Source organism: Bison bison, unplaced genomic scaffold (genome assembly GCF_000754665.1).
Source record: "Bison bison bison isolate TAMUID 2011002044 unplaced genomic scaffold, Bison_UMD1.0 scf7180017864327, whole genome shotgun sequence".
Lineage (NCBI taxonomy): Eukaryota > Metazoa > Chordata > Mammalia > Artiodactyla > Bovidae > Bison > Bison bison.
The window spans coordinates 5,020,013-5,039,995 of record NW_011494899.1 but is presented as its reverse complement, the minus strand read 5'-3'; the positions used below and the strand labels follow the sequence as shown (position 1 = coordinate 5,039,995).

At 43.2% G+C, this 19,983-nt stretch overlaps 1 protein-coding gene across 1 annotated transcript in view; it reads left to right on the top strand.

The window, feature by feature from the left end:
- The window catches only part of CHST11 (carbohydrate (chondroitin 4) sulfotransferase 11), a 308,394-nt gene that overhangs the window by 309 nt on the left and 288,102 nt on the right, over positions 1 to 19,983 (top strand). The gene's annotated exons all lie outside the window — the stretch shown is intronic.

The window sequence follows — 19,983 nt, the reverse complement described above, 5'->3', positions numbered from 1 at the left end:
CAATATCTGGCAAAGTGCAATGGGTCACCGTATTGGTTTAGCCCAATCGTGGTTAATTGCTTGGGGCTTGGGGAGGAGTCCTCAGTCCCTGAATTCAACAGCTCTTTACCATCTACCAGAGCAAAATTTAAGTTCCAGGTTCTGTTAGCAAGAGATGGGGGTGGTGAGGGAGTAGAGCAGTATATGCCACCCATAATAAATAAATGTCACCTGTGTGACCCTCATATGTTACATGTGACTGTGAGGAAGTTGAGGTTGAGCAGTGGTCACCTGATTCTGCCTGCCTGATGTTGCTTCCTCTTTCTTCTGATGACCAAGCCTTGATTTGCCTTTGGTGAACTGCCTCTTTCCAGCTCCTGGAATATTTTTTTCTAATTAAAGTTGATGTACAATATTGTGTTAATTTCTGCTGTGCAGCAAAGTGATTTAGTTATATATATATACACACATTCTTTTTTAAGACATTCTTTTCTATTATGGTTTACCATTGGATATTGAATATAGGGGCTTCCCAGGTGGCACTAGTAATAAAGAACCTGCCTGCCGACGCAGGAAACGTAAGAGACGTGGGTTCAGTCCCTGGGTTGGGAAGATCCCCTGGTGGAGGGCATGGCAACCCACTCCAGTATTCTTGCCTGGAGAATCCTATGAGCAGAGGAGCCTTTCTGGCTACAGTCCATGGGGTCACAAAGAGTCAGACACAACTGAAGTGATTTAGCACACACACACATTGAATATAGATCTCTGTGCTACAGTAGGGCTTTGTTGTTTATCCATTCTGTACGTATGAAAGCTTATATCTGTTACCCCCACTCCACCCCACCCTCCACCCACTCCCCGCCCCCTTGGCAATCAGCAGTCTGCTGTCTATGTCCCTGATCCTGTTCCTGTTTCATATATAGGTTCATCTGTGTCATATTTTAGAAGCCACATGAAAGTGATACCATGTGGTACTTGTCTTTCTCCTTCTGACTTACTTCATTCAGTATGATTGTCTGTAGTTGCATCCATGGTGCTACCAATGGCATTATTATGTTCATAAGACAGCATGGGCATTCCCAGGTGGTCCAGTGCTTAGAATTCTGTGCTTTCCCTGCCCTGGCCTGGGTTCAGTCTCTGGTCTGGGAACAAAAGATCCTATAAACCCTACACTTCTGTAGGTTAGAAGTCGGACGTGAGACCCGCCTCCCACTGAGCAGAATCAAGATGTGGGCAGGGCTGTGTTCCTTCTGGAACCTCTAAAGAAGAGTCAGTTCCCTTGCCTTTTCCAGCTGCTAGAGGCAGGCCATATTCCTCGGTTTGTGATTTCCTTCTTCCAAGGGAGCAATGGTGGGTCAAGCTCTTCTCATGTCTCATCTCTCTGATCTTGATTCCATCGTCAGTCTCCTTCTCTGACACCAACTCTTTGGCCTTCCTCCTCCCAATGTAAAGGGTTCCATTCAGCCTCTCTGAATAATCCTCCTATTTCAAGCTCAGCCAATTAACCTTAATTTCATCAGCAACTTCAACTTTAATGCCCCTTGTCATGTAACATAACGTAGTCACAAGTGATGGAACATATGCACAGGTTCTGGGCACCTTTGGGAATCTATTATTCCATGCCATGTCATCAAGGCTTTTTTTGTTTTAATGTTTAAATGAGATAGTACATGTATATGGTATCCTGTAAGTGCTCAATAAATGTTGGTTATCATTTCTGTTTCTCCAGTGCCTAGCACATAGCAGATTTTTTTAAAATTTTAATTGCTTTACAATGTTGTGTTGGTTTCTGCCACACAACAGTGTGAATCAGCCATACGCAGACATATGTCCCCTCGCTCTTGAACCTCCCTCCCACCCCCCACCTAATCCCACCCCACTAGGTTGTCACAGAGCACTGAGTCATGGCGGGTTCTTGTCAGAGCCTGAACTCCTCTTACTGAGACATGGGATCTATGTCCCCTCTCTGGAATCTGGGCTGCAAGATTGTTCAACCAGTAGAATATGGTGGAAGCAACCCTGTGCCAGTTTGGAGGCCTAGGTCTTTAGAAACTAGCAGCTTCTGCTTCTTGTCTCTCGGGGCTGTGCTGTGCTTAGTCGCTCAGTCATGTCTGACTCTTTGCGACCCCATGGATTGTAGCCTGCCAGGTTCCTCTGTCTGTGGGATTCTGCAGGCAAGAATACTGGAGTGGGTTGCCATGCCCTCCTCTAGGGGATCTTCCGTGCCTGGGATCGAACCCAGGTCTCCTGCATTGCAGGTGGAGACTTTACTGTCTGAGCCACCAGGGAAGCCTATCTCTCGGGACACCGGTTCTCAAACCCCAGCCACCGGTCCGTGAGGACGCACAGGGAGAGGACCTGACAGCCAGCACCAAGCCAACAACCATGGGAGGCAGCCGGCTTAGAAGTGGACAGTCCAGCCCTAGTGGAGCCACCCCGGTGACCCTGAGTGGATGCTGTGATGTGCTGCCCAGCAGAGTCCCGCTCAGATTGCATCTTTGTGAACAAATGAAAGGATCATTGCTGTTTAAGCCACTAAGTTGGAGGTGATTGGTTATGTAGCAGCAGATAAAAATATAAGGCTCAAAAATGATTCAGGGAATAACTCAGTAAATAAGCCATCAGGATTCAAGGAGAAGAAGAAATCTGCTCTCTTTAGAATTCTTACACGTTTCACCCACAGATCACTTTAAAGCTTACGAAGCATCTTCACAAAGGGGTGAGGGATGACGTCTTGACAAATGACTAATGCCCTGGCTGCATTTGTACCTTGTAACAATCAATCGAAAAGTAAAAACATTCAAGAAAGGCCACTTCATTCTGAATGGTTGAACCGGATGGAGGTATTGATACAGACTTTGTGAGATGAAGCTATTCAAAAAGGAATATCTCTGAGTTCGCTCTGCTGTAGTATCTATCCCCACCCCCGCCTCCACCCCGAGGCCAAATCTTGAACTGGGACCTGGAATTGGGTTCCCAGGATGGGAGGATCATTTCCCACCCAGTTCGAGCATCACACAGGGTGACATTCTCATTCAGGTGCAAGCCAAGGTTCGATTACATCCCTGACAACTCGACTGAGGGGAGAGCACAGAAGCGCTTTCAGAGGAAAAAGGCATTAAGAATGCAACATCAAGATCTTGATTTATAACATTCGCAGCTACCTGTCAGTCTCCTTGGATACGCCTCTCAATTACTGGGTACGGTTTCAGTTAGGAATTCTGCTCACATACTGGGGTTGGTATGGCTGCATAATTAAACGAGAAACAGCCACCCGAGGAAGCTGGAGAAAGATGATTGCCTTCAGATGGATGGCCAGGGAGGAAGCCTAGGACCTCCAAGCACACTGCAGCTCTTTGCCACTTCATTCCACCAGAGTGGAAGCTGTTTTGCTGCCTGCAGAAGGCAGGGGTTTATCAGAGCTTCCTCTGACCTTTATTTATTTTAAACTTTTTTGTTTGTGTTGGGGTATAGCCGATTAATAAACAATATTGTGATAGTTTCAGGTGAACAGCGAAGGGACTCAGTCATACACATGCATGTATCCGTTCTCCCCCAAACTCCCCTCCCATCCAGGCTGCCTCATAACATTGAGCAGAGTTCCCTGTGCTACACAGTAGGTCCTTGTTGATTATGTGTGTGCCCAGTCACTTTAGTTGTGTCCAACTCTTTGTGACCCTATGGACTGTAGCCTGCCAGGCTCCTTCTGTCCATGGGATTCTCCAGGCAAGAATGCTGGAGTGGGTTGCTGTGCCCTCCTCCAGGGACTCTTCCCAACCCAGGGACTGAACCCACGTCTCCTGTGTCTCCTGTCTAGCAGGCAGATTCTTTATTACTGAGCCACCAGAGAAGCCCGTCCTTGTTGGTTATCCATTTTAAATACAGTAGTGTGTACATGTCCATCCCAGACTCCCTAACTATTAATATCCTTCCCACTCATCCTTCCCCTCGGCAACCATAAGTTCATTCTCTAAGTTTGTGAGTCTCTTTCTGTTTTGTAAGTTCATTGGTATCATTTCTTTTTAGATTCCACATATAAGGGAGGTCATATGACATTTTTCTTTCTCTGTCTTACTTACTGATTGCTTGTCCTAGGTCCGATGCAATAGCTTACTGATCCATACATGCCCACCCTCAGTCTGCATTGAAGTCGTTCAGTCGTGTGGCTGACTCAACTGCTCACACCTGCCAAATGCTGGGTTTGATCACTGTAGTAGGTTGAATAGTGTCCCCCAAAATTCAAGTTCATCCGGGACCTCAGATTGTGTTCTTCTTAGACATAGGATCTTTGCAGATATAACTGGAGAAGATGAGATCTTACTGGATCAGGGTGGGCTCCAAATCCAATGACTGGCATCCTAATAAGAGGAGAGGATACAGAGAGAAGACCCTGTGAAGACAGAGGCTGCGATTAGAGGGGTGCAGCTGCAAGTCAAGGACACTCAGGACTGCTGGCAGCCACCTGAAGTTAAGAGAGAGGCTGGGAACAGCCTCCCCCCTGGAGCCTCCGGAAGGGACCAGCCCTGACCACACCTGGATTTCAGACTTCCAGCCTCGTGAACTGTGAGAGAATGAACTTCTGTTCTTTTAAGCCACCCAATTTGTGGCACTTTACTGCAGCAGCCCTAGCAAATTAACACAACAGTCAAGGACAGTAATGTACTTGGCAGGATCCAGGGCAAGAGATGTGTGAGAGACAGAGCCAGGAATGCCTTGGTCCTTTCCCTACTCGCCAGAAAAACGAGTCACTTTTGGGATTGGAGGAGGAGCCAGGAACACGACCCCAGTGGAGCTCATTTACTCAGCGATAAGAAGCAAGATGAGACAAGTCCCCCCAACACTACCACCAATAGCCATCACCCCAGTAGAGCGAAGCCTTAATGCAGTCTTTCGCTCTGACTCAACTAGAGTCCTTACCTAGTGAACTCTCATTGTTTGCTCTCTTTACTCCTCAGAAAAATAAGCAAGCTTATCTCAAGTACTTAATCAAAACATAACCATGGCCTGGGGGCGGGGTGGTGATCATAACCACACACGGATGTTTTTATTCACAGATTCACATGTACACTGCTGGTCTCAAGAACAGTGACCACAGCTGTTCAAAATGGCATGGGTTCCAGGGGCTCAAATTACTCGGGCAGGAAAAACCACTAATAAATGCTGTATTTTCAACTTCTGGTCTGGGTATGACTTTGCAAATAAGAACATGCAATCAAGCAGAACATATATACATTTGCCTTGAAAATTGTAGTTAATCAAATTTCACTTCTGACCAAGCCAGTCTGGGGATGGAACCCAGCCCAGATGACACAAAGCAGAGAGGAGGATCCTGGTAACATTGCCTGAGGCCTGGATCAAGCTATGCCTGAATCTGTCACTACCTAATGCCTTTAAAAAAAAAAAAATTGGACAGCAGTAAAGAAAACTGAGTTAATCACAATCCTCTGATCATGGCACTTGATGCAAAATCTCCTAATATTTCTTTATTTCCAGTAACTTACTGTGTATTCCTTTTCCCCATCCCTTCCCATGGGCAACCATTATGATGTATCTAACATGTAACTTTGTGTTTGTATGCTTTATTGCATGTATTTAAAAAAATATTTGTTTTGGCTGTTGTGGGTCTTTGTTGCTGCAAAGGTTTTTCTCCAGTTGTGGCAAGTGGGGACTACTCTCCAGTTGTGGTTCCTGGGCTTCTCACTGTGGTGGCTGCTCTCGTTGTAGAGCACAGGCTCTAGGGGCTTCAGTACTTACGGCTCCCAGGCTCTAGAGTACAGGCCCCATAGTTGTGGTGCACAAACTTAATTGCTCCTTGGCAATGTGGAATTTTCCTGGATCAGGGATCAAACTTGGGTCTCCTCCCCTGGCAGGCAGATTGTCTACCACTGAGCCACCAGGGCATATTACTATATTTCATATACCCATTCCCCTGCCACAATACATTGCATGAACATGCAGTATGTTTCCCTTGATAGAGCCAAATAAGGATTTCCATGGGTCATAACACTTGCATTGGGATTGCTGGTTGTGGGAGCACTTCACATGACTAAATTGCTGGTTTCTCTGGGTAATATCCCAGTCTATACTCCCAACAACAATGCCTAAGGGTTCCTCCAGATGTTTGACTCTTTGTGACACCTGGACTGTAGCCCACCAGGCTCCTCTGTCCATGGGATTTCCCAGGCAAGAATACTGGAGTGTTGCCATTTTCTTCTCCAGGGGATCTTCCTGACCCAGGGATTGAATCTGAGTCTCCTACACTGGCAGGCGTGTTCTTTACCACTGAGTTCTGCCAGCACTTGGCATTTTCCAGCGTTCTAGTTTCTGTCAGTCCAGTAATTATAAGATAATGGTAAATGTTATTAAAATCAGCATTTCTCTGATTACTAGTGATTTTGAACATCTCTTCATATAGCTGTAAGTATTTTGAGTCATCCCTTCTACAAACTACCTTCCATAAACTCGTTCAACTGCCTGTTCGTGTTCTTGCTCAGTTCCTCTTGTTGATTTGCAAGGATTTCTTCTATCTTATAATGAGCAACACTTGGTGATTTTAGAAATTGGAATATTTCCCTCTGCCTTTCATCTGTCCATGAATTTTGCCCATAGTGTCCTTTGTGGACCAGAAATCCTTCGTTTGAAGGTCATTGTGGTAGGCAGACATCTAAAGATGTCCCCGGAAGATGTCCAATCCCTGATTATCCAATCAAACACTAACTGAGATACTGCAGTGCAGGGAATTTGCAGATGTAATTAAGGTTTTGGGCTGCCATAGTCCATTCTGGCTGCTCCAACAAAAACCAGAGACTGGATGGCTTATAAAGTTCTGCTTTGTTTTAAACAAAAATGTATTTCTCACAGTTCTGAAGATCAAGGTGTGGGCAGATTCAGTGTCTGATTCACAGATGGCACCTTCTAGCTGTAACCTCACGTGGAAGAAGAAGCAAGGGAGCTCTGTGGGGCCTCTTCCTTAAGGACACTTATCCCATCCAGGAGGCTCTGACCTCATGGCCGAGTCATCCTGTGATAGCCCTGCCTCCTAAAACCTTCACCTTGGGGCTTAGGTTTCCGCATATGAATTTTAAAGGACACAAACATTCAGAACTCAAAATAGGGAGATTATCCTAGATTATATGGATGTGCGCAAGCTAAATACCTGAGTCCTTAAAAGCAGACAATTCTCTGGCTGACATCAGTGAGATGCAGGTGGAGAAATCAAGGAAAAAGGAAGTCAGAAAGATTGGAATTGGAGAAGACCTTGATTGCATCCTACTGGCTTGAGAAACAGAAGGAAGCCAGGAACCCAGGAATGGGTGTGGCCTCAGGAAGCTGAGCAGGCCCCCTGGGCTGATGGCTAGCAGGCAAACGGGGTTGAGGTAGGGGGGAGCTCAGACCCATAGTTGCATGGGACTCAGCTCTGCCCACATCCTGAATGAGCCAACACGTGGCTTCTCTTCCAGAGCTTCTGGGAAAGAGTCCAGGCCGGCCTGTGGGCCAAGTTCCCAGCTGAGCCCACTGCACCGGGGACCTAGAGAACCGTGAGATAATAAGTGAATGTTGTTTGAAGTAAAAAAAAGGTTGTAGTAATTCATTATGGTGGCAATAGAAAACTAGTATAGTAATCTTAGGGCTTCCCCTATGATCAGTTGGTAAACAATCCACCAGCAATGCAGGAGACCCCGGTTTGATTTCTGAGTCGGGAAGATCCCCTGGGAGGGCATGGCAACCCAGTACAGTAGTCTTACCTGGAGAATTCCCATGGACAGAGGAGCCTGGCGGGCTACAGTCCACGGGATCGCAAAGCGTCCGACATAACTGAACGACTAACCCAGCACTGCATAGTAGTCATATATATGTCTTCTGCTTTAAGATATGTGCCTGCTTTTATTTTTTTTTAAATGTCAATTTATTTTTACTTATGTATTTGGCTCTGCCAGGTCTTAGTTTCGGCATGTGAACTCTTGGTTACCACATGTGGGATCTATTTCCCCGACTAGAGATAGAATCTGGGCCCCCTGCGTTGAGCGTGCAGGGTCTTAGCCACTGGACCGCCATGGATGTCTCCTGTGCCTGTTTTTCAATGCATGAAACAGGGCACTCAAACTGGTGTATTGGGACAACCCAGAGGGATGGGATGAGGAGGGAGATGGGAAGGGGATTTGGGATGGGGGACACATGTACACCTGTGGCTGATTCATGTCAATGTATGGCAAAAAATACCACAATATTGTAAAATAATTAGCCTACAATGAAAATAAATAAATTAATTTAAAAAAAGTTTATTCTAAACTATATGTGTGCAGCATTTCCAGTGGGTGGGGTGAAGTGCAGGTTGATCACCTCCAAAATGGTGAAAGCTAGTTTTCGGGGTGGGGAAGGATGAAAGGAATTTAAACTCCTTTTATATATAAGGTGACTAAACTACCACCACCATATATATATAGCACAGAGATACGTACAATATATAAACAGAAAATCAGTATAATTTTGGTATTAAAATTTCCCTGGGGTGAGGGTGTGGGGTTCCATTTAGGGGCAGGATTGTCTAAAAAGACTCCTTGAGAGGTGAAAGTAGAAAAAGGTTGAAAAACATTGACCCATGTCACAATGATATTCTATAGTTTAAAACATTAACTTTGCAGTTCTATCTTATATATCGAAGTCTTTATGTAAAATCTTCCCGAGTTCCTCTACGAAAAATCCATATGGGATTTTTATTGGGATTGCATTGAATTGATAGGTTAATTTGGGCAGAATTGACAATTTTATACTATTAAATCATCTCACCAAGAACATATTAAATACAAAGTCACTTCACTTATTTAGATCATCTTCTGTATTCTTTACCAGAGTTTGAAAGTTTTCTCCAGAGAGGCCTTGTGTATTCCTTGGTAAATTGTTCTGAAGACACTTTAAAATATCTGTGACTATTATGAATAGTGTTATATTTTCACTTCTGTATTTATTCAAATATAAAATGCCATAAGTGTAAGATGCATTCCAATTTCAAATGCATTAAAATGTGGAAAAAATATGTCTTAAACTTACTTTCTCCTACTGATGTATTGCTGGTGTAGAGAACTGCTATTGATTTTTATGAGCTAATCTTGTACCTGGCAATACTGCTTATAAATTCTAATATTTTGTCTGTTGATCCTGTTGGTGTTTCTCGGTAAATGATGACACTTTTAGCTCTTACCTTCCAATTTCTACACCATTTCCTTCTTTCTTTATTGACTTGGCTGTGACCTGTAGTACTGTGTAATCATTAGTGGCAATAGTCAACTGAGAATTTTCAGTTTATGGGTTGGTCAGTTATTTTTCTTAAGTCAGTACACCTGGGTTTTCTGAAATTTACAATCCAGTAATCCTAACTAATATGAACTAACTTCTTCAAGGATATCGAGTGTGGAACTATAGCCACACTATAGCCAGTTCTTCAAGGAATCCACATTTTTTAGTCATCTATCTTCTCTACTGCACCTGGGAGAAATGTAGTGGCTTAATCCCACCTTGGTTTGTGGATAAAGGCAACTTCTCTTAGAAAGGGATGTGGGCAGGAAGAGAATAATTGGTGGGCTTAGTAGAGTGATAATAATAATTAGGATAATTACAAAGATGACTTTCAGTTTTCAAAGTAATCCTTTATCATATTTGATGCTCATAATAGTCCTATGAAGTTGGGTAGGAAAAGTATCATTATCTTTATTTTCCATGAAGAAAGGAGAGCTTTCTTTTCTGTCTTTTTTTGGCTGCATTGGGTCTTTGTTGCAGCACACAGCAGCTGGTGTGGTGCGCCGGCTTAGTTGCCCTGCGACATATAGGATCTTAATTCCCCTACCAGGGATCGAACCCATGTCCTCTACATTGGAAGGCAGATTTTTATTTTCTGCTTGGGTCCATGGGTAGCTTCTTGGGAACTGGCTTACAAGAAGTGGGGGAGTGGGGGGTGGAGGGCAATGAGGTAGAAGGGTCCCTGGATCAAGTAGAGCTGGGGTGCTGGAGCTGCTTATCTAAGACAGCCTGCAAAGCATGGCTCAGGTAAAGAACTAGAAGAAAATTCACAGTGTCAGAAAGAGTATTGATGTGAATGGAAAAGGCAGTCTAGTGTGGTCATTCAGAACTAAGACTTTGAACCCAGGTTGGTGAGAGACCATGACTGGAAAAAAGCCCACATCATATTTAAAATTTTGTGTCTGCATTGTGCTAGCATTTGCAATAAAGGAGTTGGAGGGGGTAACCTTATTTGAAAAATTTTAAAGGTGTTTCAGCCCTTCTGTCACCACCAGAGAAGCTGAATCAGTAAAATTCATTTATATATATATATAAATACACACATATATATTCTAGATGATATATTAACATTATACTATGTAATACATATTATATGTGAATTACATATGACATATCTTTGTATATGTCTAAAATCTTTCCTACTGATTATAAATAAATGGAGAGATTGATTGCAAGTAATTGGTCTAGGCAATTGTGGGAACTGTCTAGGTGAGTCTGAAATCCATGTGGAAGGCCACAATGAAGGGCAGGCAGAATTCTTGGCCATGAGCTGAAGCTGCTGTTCACAGGCAAAATTCTGAGGCTCAGAAAAGCCTCAGTTCTGCTCTGAAAGCTTTTCAACTGATTGAATCTGGCTCATTCAGCTTATCTAGGATAATCTTCCTCTCTTAAAGTAAACAGATTATAGACTTTAATCACATTTATAAAATACTGTCACAGCAACACCAAGATGAGTGTAGGATTGAATAACTGGGAACAGGAACCTAACCAAGTCGGCCCGTGAAGCTCACCACCCGAGCCCCTATGGAAATACACAACAGAGCCATGTTCATCCACTGAGTCCATTCTCACTGGAATCCATTGGTTCCAGATAGGGAAGGTTATAGAAAGCTAAAGAGTTCTGCCTTGCAGGAAAAGGAGGTAGTAGCAGCTTGATGGCATCAGTTTCTTCCTCCCAAATGACCTCTCCCAATTTTCCTTACATGCTGCTGACTAGCTGACAGGAGCAAACAAGCTGTGCAGGCAGAAGAGTAATCTGAGAGAAATATTAAAACTAAAAAGAGTATCTGATTCATTTGGCTGTGTTCCAGAAACTAACACAACATTGTGAAGCAACTATATGCCAATAAGAAATAAATAAAAAATTTCAAATGATAACAAAATAGATCACCGCCACCAACAACAAAAGAAAAAATATATTTGCTTAAAAATAAAGGAGTGTCCACCCCCTGGCCTCAGCTCCCCACTCTGTCTCTTTGGTGTCCTTGTCAACCCTGGAAAACAGATTGTGTAGATCAGAAGAGAAGTGTATTGTGAAGTTCTTGCACTTGTTCACTCTTCTTGCTTAGGTATTTATGATGCCCTTGTATTTTCTTTTTTAAAAAAAATGTATCATTTACTTCTGGCTGTGCTGGGTCTTCGTTGCACTTTTCTCTAGTTGTGCTGAGCAGAGGCTACTCTCTAGCTGCAATGCACAGGCTTCTCATTGTGGTGACTTCGTTTGTTGTGGAGCACAAGCTCCAGGGCATGTGGGCTTCAGTAGTTGCGGCGCTCGGGCTGAGTAGATGCGGCGCTCGGGCTGAGTAAATGCGGCGCTCGGGCTGAGTAGCCGCGGTGCTCGGGCTGGGTAGATGCGGCACTCGGGCTGGGTAGCCGCGGCGCTCTGGCTGGGTAGATGCGGCGCTCAGGCTGAGTTAGTTGCGGCGCTCAGGCTGAGTAGATGCGGCCCTCAGGCTGAGTAGTTGTGGCTCCCGGACTCTAGAGCACAGGCTCAGTAGCTGTGGCACAGGCTTAGTTGCTCCATGGCATCTGGGATCTTCCCGAATCAGGGGTCAAAGCTGTGTTTCCCGCATCGGCAGGCGGATTCTGTACCGCTGAGCCACCAGGGGACCTCTGCCCTTCTGTTTTTTTTTTTTTTGTTTGTGTTTTGCAAACTCTTCTGACGGTTATATGGTGAGTTTCAAAAGGTAAGGTATGAAGCAGAAGAGGAGAGTGCTAGGGCCAGGTTGATGGGCAGTCCTGATGCAGTGAATGATGGGGGATGACAGGTGGGCCCTGACACCGGAAGTCAGTGATGAGAAATTACAGTCTTCTGAGACATCGCGCAGTGCTGTTCAATTAAGGGACACAAGTGATGCTATTCTTCACAATGAAAATCAGTCATGAATTGGTTTCCACAAGCTGGTGACTCCCGAGGTCATGTTCCACCATGTCAATGTGATAGACAACTCACAAGAGCAGGAATGGCCTGGCCCACTGAAAAGACGCTGAACTACAGGCCACGCCGGTTGGATAAGGAAAGAACTGGTCATTTTTAATGGCAATTGGAATCTCAAACAGTGTAAAGTTTTGGAGAAGGAGTCACATTCAGGCACAGAAAGCAAATTATCTAGTAGCAAAACTTAGTGCCCAGAAAAGGAAAGGCCACACAGTTGGTGAAAACCTAATAATAACAGTAAAGTTTTAGTGAGTAAAATGCCAGGATGAGACACAGGATGAGGAATTAGAATGGTTCTTATCTCAAAGAGCGTGATAAATCAACACACTGATGTCATGTCACAGGATGCTGAAGAAGTTTACGTAATAAGCTGAAAAATAATAGCTTCTCTATCCAGAGAAAATGACAATAGATTTCACCAATACATGTCATGGTGTAGCATTGGTAAAATTTATAAATGAGGACATGTAAGAATACTTTTTATGGTGGAAGCTGCTACTGCTAAGTTGCTTCAGTCGTGTCCGACTCTGTGCGACCCCATAGACGGCAGCTCACCAGGCTCCGCCGTCCCTGGGATTCTCCAGGCAAGAACACTGGAGTGGGGTGCCATTGCCTTCTCCGTATGGTGGAAGGAGTTGCTCCCAATAAGTAAAGGCCAATATGTACTTTTTTATTAAGGTTTTTTTTTTTTTCATTACTTTAATGTTTCATTATTATTGTGCAATTGTCATACACTAAATTGCATAATTTGATGAGTTTTGACATATTTGTTCATCTGTGAAACCATTACCACAATCAAGATAATGAATATACTCATCAACCCCAAAGTTTCCTCATGCCTCTGTGTAATCCATTTCTCTCTACTCCTGCGTCCAGGTAAAAATATTGGTCTTACCGCTACTGTAGTTTGTATTTTCAGAATTTAATATAATGCGATCAATGCAGTATGTATTTTCGGTGTCTGGCTTCTTTCACTTGACAGAATTATTTTAAGATACCACAGAATCGTCCTGTTGTGTGTATCTGTAATTTGTTTCTTTTTATTGTTGAGTTGTGTTTCATGGTGTGGATATGCCATAGTTTATCCATTCACCTGTTGATAGACATTTGATTTTGTTTCTTTTGACAAGCTGCTAACATTCATGTAATTGTTTATGTGAACATAGACTTGCATTTCTTCTGAGTAAACACTTAGGAGTGGAGTGACTGGGTCGTATGATTGGTATATGTCTAATTTTATAAGAAACTACCAAACCATTTTATGAAGTGGTTGTACCATAGTATATGTATCACCTGTAGACTGTAGGAGTTCCAGTTGCTCTATATCTTCATCAATATTTGATATGGCCATTCTTTTTTTGTTGCTGTTGTTACTTAATTAATTTTAATTAAAAGATAATTACTTTACAATATTGTGATGGTTTTTTGCCATACATTGACATGAATCAGCCATGGGTGCACATGTGTCCCCCCATCCTGAACCCCATTTTTACATCATTTTTACATCAATTCCTGGATCCCAATTCCCAGCAGGCGATATGAAGAGAACCAGATGACACTAGCACATGCAGCAATGTGTTACAAAAGGACTCGGGGCTTAAAGATCTGAGTCTTGTATCCTTTTATATATATATAAATTTATTTATTTTAATTGGAGGCTGATTAGTTTACAATATTGTATTGGTTTTGCCATACACTGACATGAATCCGCTGAGTCTTTTATCTTTACTAGCAAATCTTCCCTTTGCTCATGAGGGAGATACTGTATCTTCCAACGGTGTTTGCTGTACAACCTTGAAAAGACAGTTCAGAACAATGGACAGTAAATGCTTTGCTCAGAATTTGTGCAGGCACATGATGAAGCCATAGAGGATTACTTCCCAGCAGAGTGCCTCTTGAGAACGATTTATTGCACTAGCCTCAATCAGATGACCAATTAATGATTTCTGACACTGACCCTGGAGAAAGGAGTTGCAGCATTTACGCCACATATTGTGTATTACATAATTAGTTACCAAAAAGATATAAAACTATAAGAACTATAAAAAAATTCAGTAGAAATATACAAAATAAGTATATATGAAAGCATAATGTAGACATCTGCTAATCCTAAATTTTATCCTGCTTGAGATTTGAATGGCTTCTTGAATCTGTAGCTTGACATTTTGGAAAGTTTCAGAAAATTGTCAACCATTATTTCTTCAGATATTGCTTTTGCCTCATTCATTCTTTCCTCTCTTCCTGAATTTTAAGTACACATGTGTTGCATCTTCTTTCTGTCTTCTCTGTCTTTTAATCACTCTTAATTTTTTCACTCTTTCGTGACTCTGGCATTTTTAAAAATTAATTAATTTTTAAAATTGAAGGATAATTGCTTTATAGAATTTTATTGTTTTCTGTCAAATGTCAGCATGAATCAGCCATAGGTATACATATATCCCCTCCCTTTTGAAACTCCCTCCCGTCTCCCTCCCAATCCCACCACTCTAGGTTGATACAGAGCCGCTGTTTGAGTTTCCTGAGCCATACAGCAAGTTCCCAAATTCCCATTGGCTATCTATTTTACATATGGTAATGTAAGTTTCCATGTTACTCTTTCCATACATCTCACCCTTTTCTCCCCTCTCCCCATGTCCATAATTCATTTCTCTATTGCTGTGATATGGCCAGTCTTTTTAATTTTAGCCACTCTGGTAGGAGATATTATTATCTCATTGTGGTTTTAATTTTTAGTTCTTTAATTAGCAATATGTTGAGCATCTTTTCATGTGTCTATCTGCCACCTGTATCACTTCTTTGGTGAAGTGTTTGTTCAAATGTTTTGTCTATTTTTTTTATTAGGTTGTTTATCTTCTTATTGAATTGTTAGTACTATTTATATTAAAAGGATATATGTCCTTTGTCAACTCTATGTTTTGCAAATATTTTCCTTCCAGCTGGGTTTGCATTTTAATTTTCAAAGCTGTCTTCTGAAGAACAAAAGTTTTAAGTTGGATGAAGTCCAATTCATTGATTTTTTTTTTCTTTCACAGTTCATGATTTTTTATGTTCTATTTAAGAAATCACTGCTAAACCCAAGGTCATTAAGATTTTTTCTAATGCTTTTGTTTAGAAATGTAATATATTTAACATTTTTTCACGTCTGAAAACAAATAGTCTGTCTTGAAGGAATTATTTGGCCTCTGTGAGGATGGTACTCCATTCATGGTTGACTCTAGGAAAGGTTTTTTTCTCTTATAAAACAGAAAATCTGGATGTTGTCAAAACATTCTGCTTTCTTCCTTGACACCTAATGGTATGAAAAACTAGTGTAGATTAATTGAAAACTAGTTGATGCTATAATGGTTAACTTTATTAAGTGAAGACAGGGCTTCCCAGGTGGCACTAGTGGTAAAGAAACCTGCATGCCAATACAGGCGAATTAAGAGACACAGGTTTGATCCCTGAAATGGGAAGATCATCTGAAGAAGGGCACGGCAACCCACTCCAGTATTCTTGCCTGGAGAATCCCCATACACAGAGAAGCCTGCTGGGCTACAGTTCATAGGGTCACAAAGTGTTAGCCCTAAAGTTAAGTTACGACTGAAGTGACTTAACATAACACGCACAGCACAAGCAAAGACACATTCATTCATGACTGTTTCAAGATGGTGTGAAAACCGGGGAGAGGAAGGACTTCTTTTCTCCTAGAATGCTCACTCTTGCAATCCAGCTGCCGTGTGAAGAAGCCCAAGCTAGCTATGTGACCATGGGAGAGAAAAGAGAGAGAGGTCCAGCCTTCCACTGCTATGATTCCAGATGTGTGAGCAAAGCCATTTGGAAAGTTCTAGCCCCAGCTGCCATCTTACTGAAGCCACAGAAGAGACCCCAAGGGAGGCCAGCAGACATTGTTACGGTGCAAAGGGCTCAATGCCCAACACACACGGAAGCCAACGTTACAGTACTGGTTTTAGGGAAAAGAAAGAGATGTATTGTGAGGTGGACAGCAAGGAGACAGGAGGCAAGGCTCAAATCTACCTCCCCAGTCTGGGGTTCAGTCAAACTTCTATGAGTTAGAGGAGGAAGGCTGGGGTGTGGTGGTGCTGGTGGGCAGGCTTGACTGGAGGGCCCTGGGGCTTGGCCTTTTATGGTAAGGTGTGCTAGAGGGGCTTCAGCATCAGGTTTTCCTGGACAACAGACCCAGTGCTTCTAAAAGGGCTCCAGCCTTCAGGTTCTGGTTATGCCCCTGTTCTTGGGTTCCAGACATAGTCTGAGGTCAAAATCTCCTCTGCGCATGGTAGCTGCCTGACTTGGAGTTTTGTTTTTTGTCTCTGGAAAACAACTCAGTATCTTGTTCAAAACAGGATAGGGCCAGTTTGGGGTTAGTTCTGCGGTTACAAAAATGAACCAGCTGGTCAACCCACAGAATTTTTGTGAGATAATAAAATGGTTGTTGTTTTAGCCATTAAAAGCTAGGATAGTATATTACCTGTCAATTGATAGTCAAGCAACCTAGTATAAAAGTCCCCATCCAAAGCTTCCAGGGTTGAGAAAATAACCCTGCTGTAGAGTGTGACATCTGCTCTCTTCCAGCCTTTGGAATATGCTTCCATTACTGCTAAAGCGCAAAAACCCAACCTCTGCCTCCCTCTTGTCCCATGGTGGGTCCCAGCCTCCTCTGAGTTCAACCAGACCCAGAGCAGCAGGTCTGGGGTCAGAGGTGTGGACTCGCATTGCCCTGTGCGTGCCTGTCTCAGAAGTGTTTTCCTTTGTGCCCAAGCATCCCTCTGTCTTTCTAGAAAGATCTCTGGCTCTCAGGTTTGCAGTAAGAAAAAACACACCTGTGTGACTTGTTAAAATGCAACCCCCTTGGGCCAGGATGCTGTAGTTTTGCCTTCAGGATGCATGTTTTTACACAGCAGGTGATTGTGTGGAGGGATTTATGGGGACCATAGTTTGAGAAACTGTGCCCAGGGTTTGGGTTCTCCTAGTGGACAAACGGCGTTCTTTGTCCTGAGTCGTTCTTGATGTGAGATGGCATGAATGCGCATGTGTAAGTGTGTGTGAGCACGTGACTGTCAGCACACGAGCCTGTATGAGTGAGAATGTACGTGTGATACATGTGTGTCAACTCAGCCCCATGAGCGTGCATGGGGCGCACTAGACCCAGGGTAGCGTGCAGGCTTGGGCGGCCGCGGGAGCAAGGTGCAAGGTGGGGAAAAGGTGTAGGTAGCCTTGGAGAAGAGAAGACCTTTGGGGTGGACACAGTTAACTAGGTGGCAGTAGCAGCTGGCCCTGGTGGCCGCCCGTGTCCAGCATCTGCTTTGCTTTTCCTACAAGTACATGCGCCTGTGCTCAGGCTGAGTCCAGAAACTCACGTTATAACAAGGTGTCCTGTGCCGGTAATGGAAAAAGGGCAAAGAAAGCCATATGGACCCGGGAGGGGATCTCGAGGTTGGCAGACAGCCTGGGCCCTCCAGGATCCCCACCGCCCCCTGCCAGCCCTCCATGGCCTGTGGCCATGCTCGTAAAGGTCCTAGATGGCGGGGGGATTATACCTTGGTACCACCCCTTGGCCCCCTTTAAGCGAACTCCTGGCAGTCAAGCTGGGAATTAGTCGTGGTGTACTTTTCAAAAGTTCTCCACTGCCGTTTGGAAAGTCAAAGACATAATAAGAGTAATAATAACACTTGGTAGAATTTATATGGTGTAGCTCTCCATTCCAGATGCTCTGTTGAGTGCTTTTGGGGCCTTAGCGCATTTAATTTCAACTTGGAAGATCACAGACATCTTCTGGAATAGCAATCCTGAAATTAACATTTGAAACAAAGTATAAATATCTCTGCTTTAAAGAAAAGTTTTAAGTAAAAATATATGGGAAATTCACAGTCCATCAGTGTGATCCTCAATGAGTTAGCACAGGTGAGCACAGCTGTGTGACCACTCTCCAGGTAAAGAGATAAAGAAATAGAGCTTTGCCTCCTTCCCAGACACCCGCCCTGCCCCGCAGGCTTCTCTACCCCTTATCTCTGCCTCAGCCCCAAAGGAATTTCGGTCCTTTCCTCTAGATGGGTTCATAAACGTTCTATGAGTTGAACCACGCAGTAGGTAGTTTCTCGTGTCCAACTTCTTTCCCTTGACGTGTGCCTGTGAGATGCATCCATGTTGGGACAGGTGACAGCGTCCCCTTCATTTTCTTCTTTGTATTCCATTGTGTGACTCCACTTTGCTGTCGAGTATTCCATTTATCCACTCTGTTGTTGACAGATTTCTTTTTTCTGGATTGGGCTATTACAAGTACTGCTTAGATAGCTCCACTTTTCCTCATTTGGTTTAAGGAAATATTATGATGTATTCATATTCAACTCACAATCAAAAGTGCTCAGAATTTCCCTGGTGGTCCAGTGGTTAAGACTTCACCTTCCAATTCAGGGGGTGAGGGGTCAATCCTTAACTGGGGAGCTCAGATCAGATGTGCTTTGGGGCCAAAAAAAAGAAAATGTAAAACAGTGGCAATATTGTAACAAATTCAATAAAGACTTAAAAAGTTGTCCACATCAAATTAAAAAATCTTTTTTTAAAAAAAGTGCTAGATTCACATTCTCAATCCACTACTGACTAGCTCTGTGAGCTTCTGGCAAAATCTTTAACTTCTCTGAGTCTCAATTTTTCCCCTCTAGAATGAATAATAATGCCTGCCGACTTTAGTCTCCTCATCTTTCAAGTTCTTGTTCAGTTGCTCAGTCATGTCCGACTCTTTGTGACCCCATGGACTGTAGAAAACCAGGCTTTCCTATCCTTCACCATCTCCCAGAGCTTGCTCAAACTCATGTCCATCGAGTCAGTGATGCCCTCCAACCATCTCATTCTCTGTCATCCCCTTCTCCTCCTGTCTTCAATCTTACCAGCATCAGGGTCTTTTCTAATGAGGTCTTTTCACTGCATCAGGCGGCCAAAGTATTGGAGTTTCAGCTTCAGTATCAGTCCTTCCAATGAATATTCAGGGTTGATTTCCATTAGGATTGACTGGTTTGATCTCTTCTCAGTCCAAGGAACTCTCAAGAGCCTTCTCCAACACCACAGTTCAAAAGCATCAATTCTTTGGCGCTCAGCCTTCTTTATGGTCCAACTCTCACATCCATACATGACTACTGGAAAAAACCATAGCTTTGACTATACAAACCTTTTGTCAGCAAAGTAATGTCTCTGCTTTTTAATACGCTGTCTAGGTTGGTCATAGCTTTTCTTCCAAGGAGCAAGTGTCTTTTAATTTCATGGCTGCAGTCACCATCTGCAGTGATTTTGGAGCCCCAAAAAATAAAGTCTAGTCAGTGTTTCCATTGTTTCCCCATCTATTTGCCATGCAGTGATGGGACTGGATGCCTTGATCTTAGTTTTTTGAATGTTGAGTTTTAAGCCAGTTTTTTCACTCTCCTCTTTCACTTTCATCAAGAGGCTCTTCAGTTCCTCTTTGCTTTCTGCCATAAGGGTGGTGTTATCTGCATATCTGAGGTTATTGATATTGCTACATCTTTCAAGTAGCAATGAATAAAATCTACTTCCAAGGACCTCAGGGAAGGATGGCTAAGATAAGTCTTCCTGGGACTGTTGTGGAATTAAATAAGGTCATTCTGTTGACATGCTTGATGACATCCTCAGAACTGAGTGAACACACGTCTCTGTCCTTGTGTTAATACTGGGAAAAGAAAAAAATATTTATTCCTGGAATATATTAAAGAGAAAAGCCATAGACCCCAAATGGTGTCACTTCTGCTAAAGCCCATGATACCAAA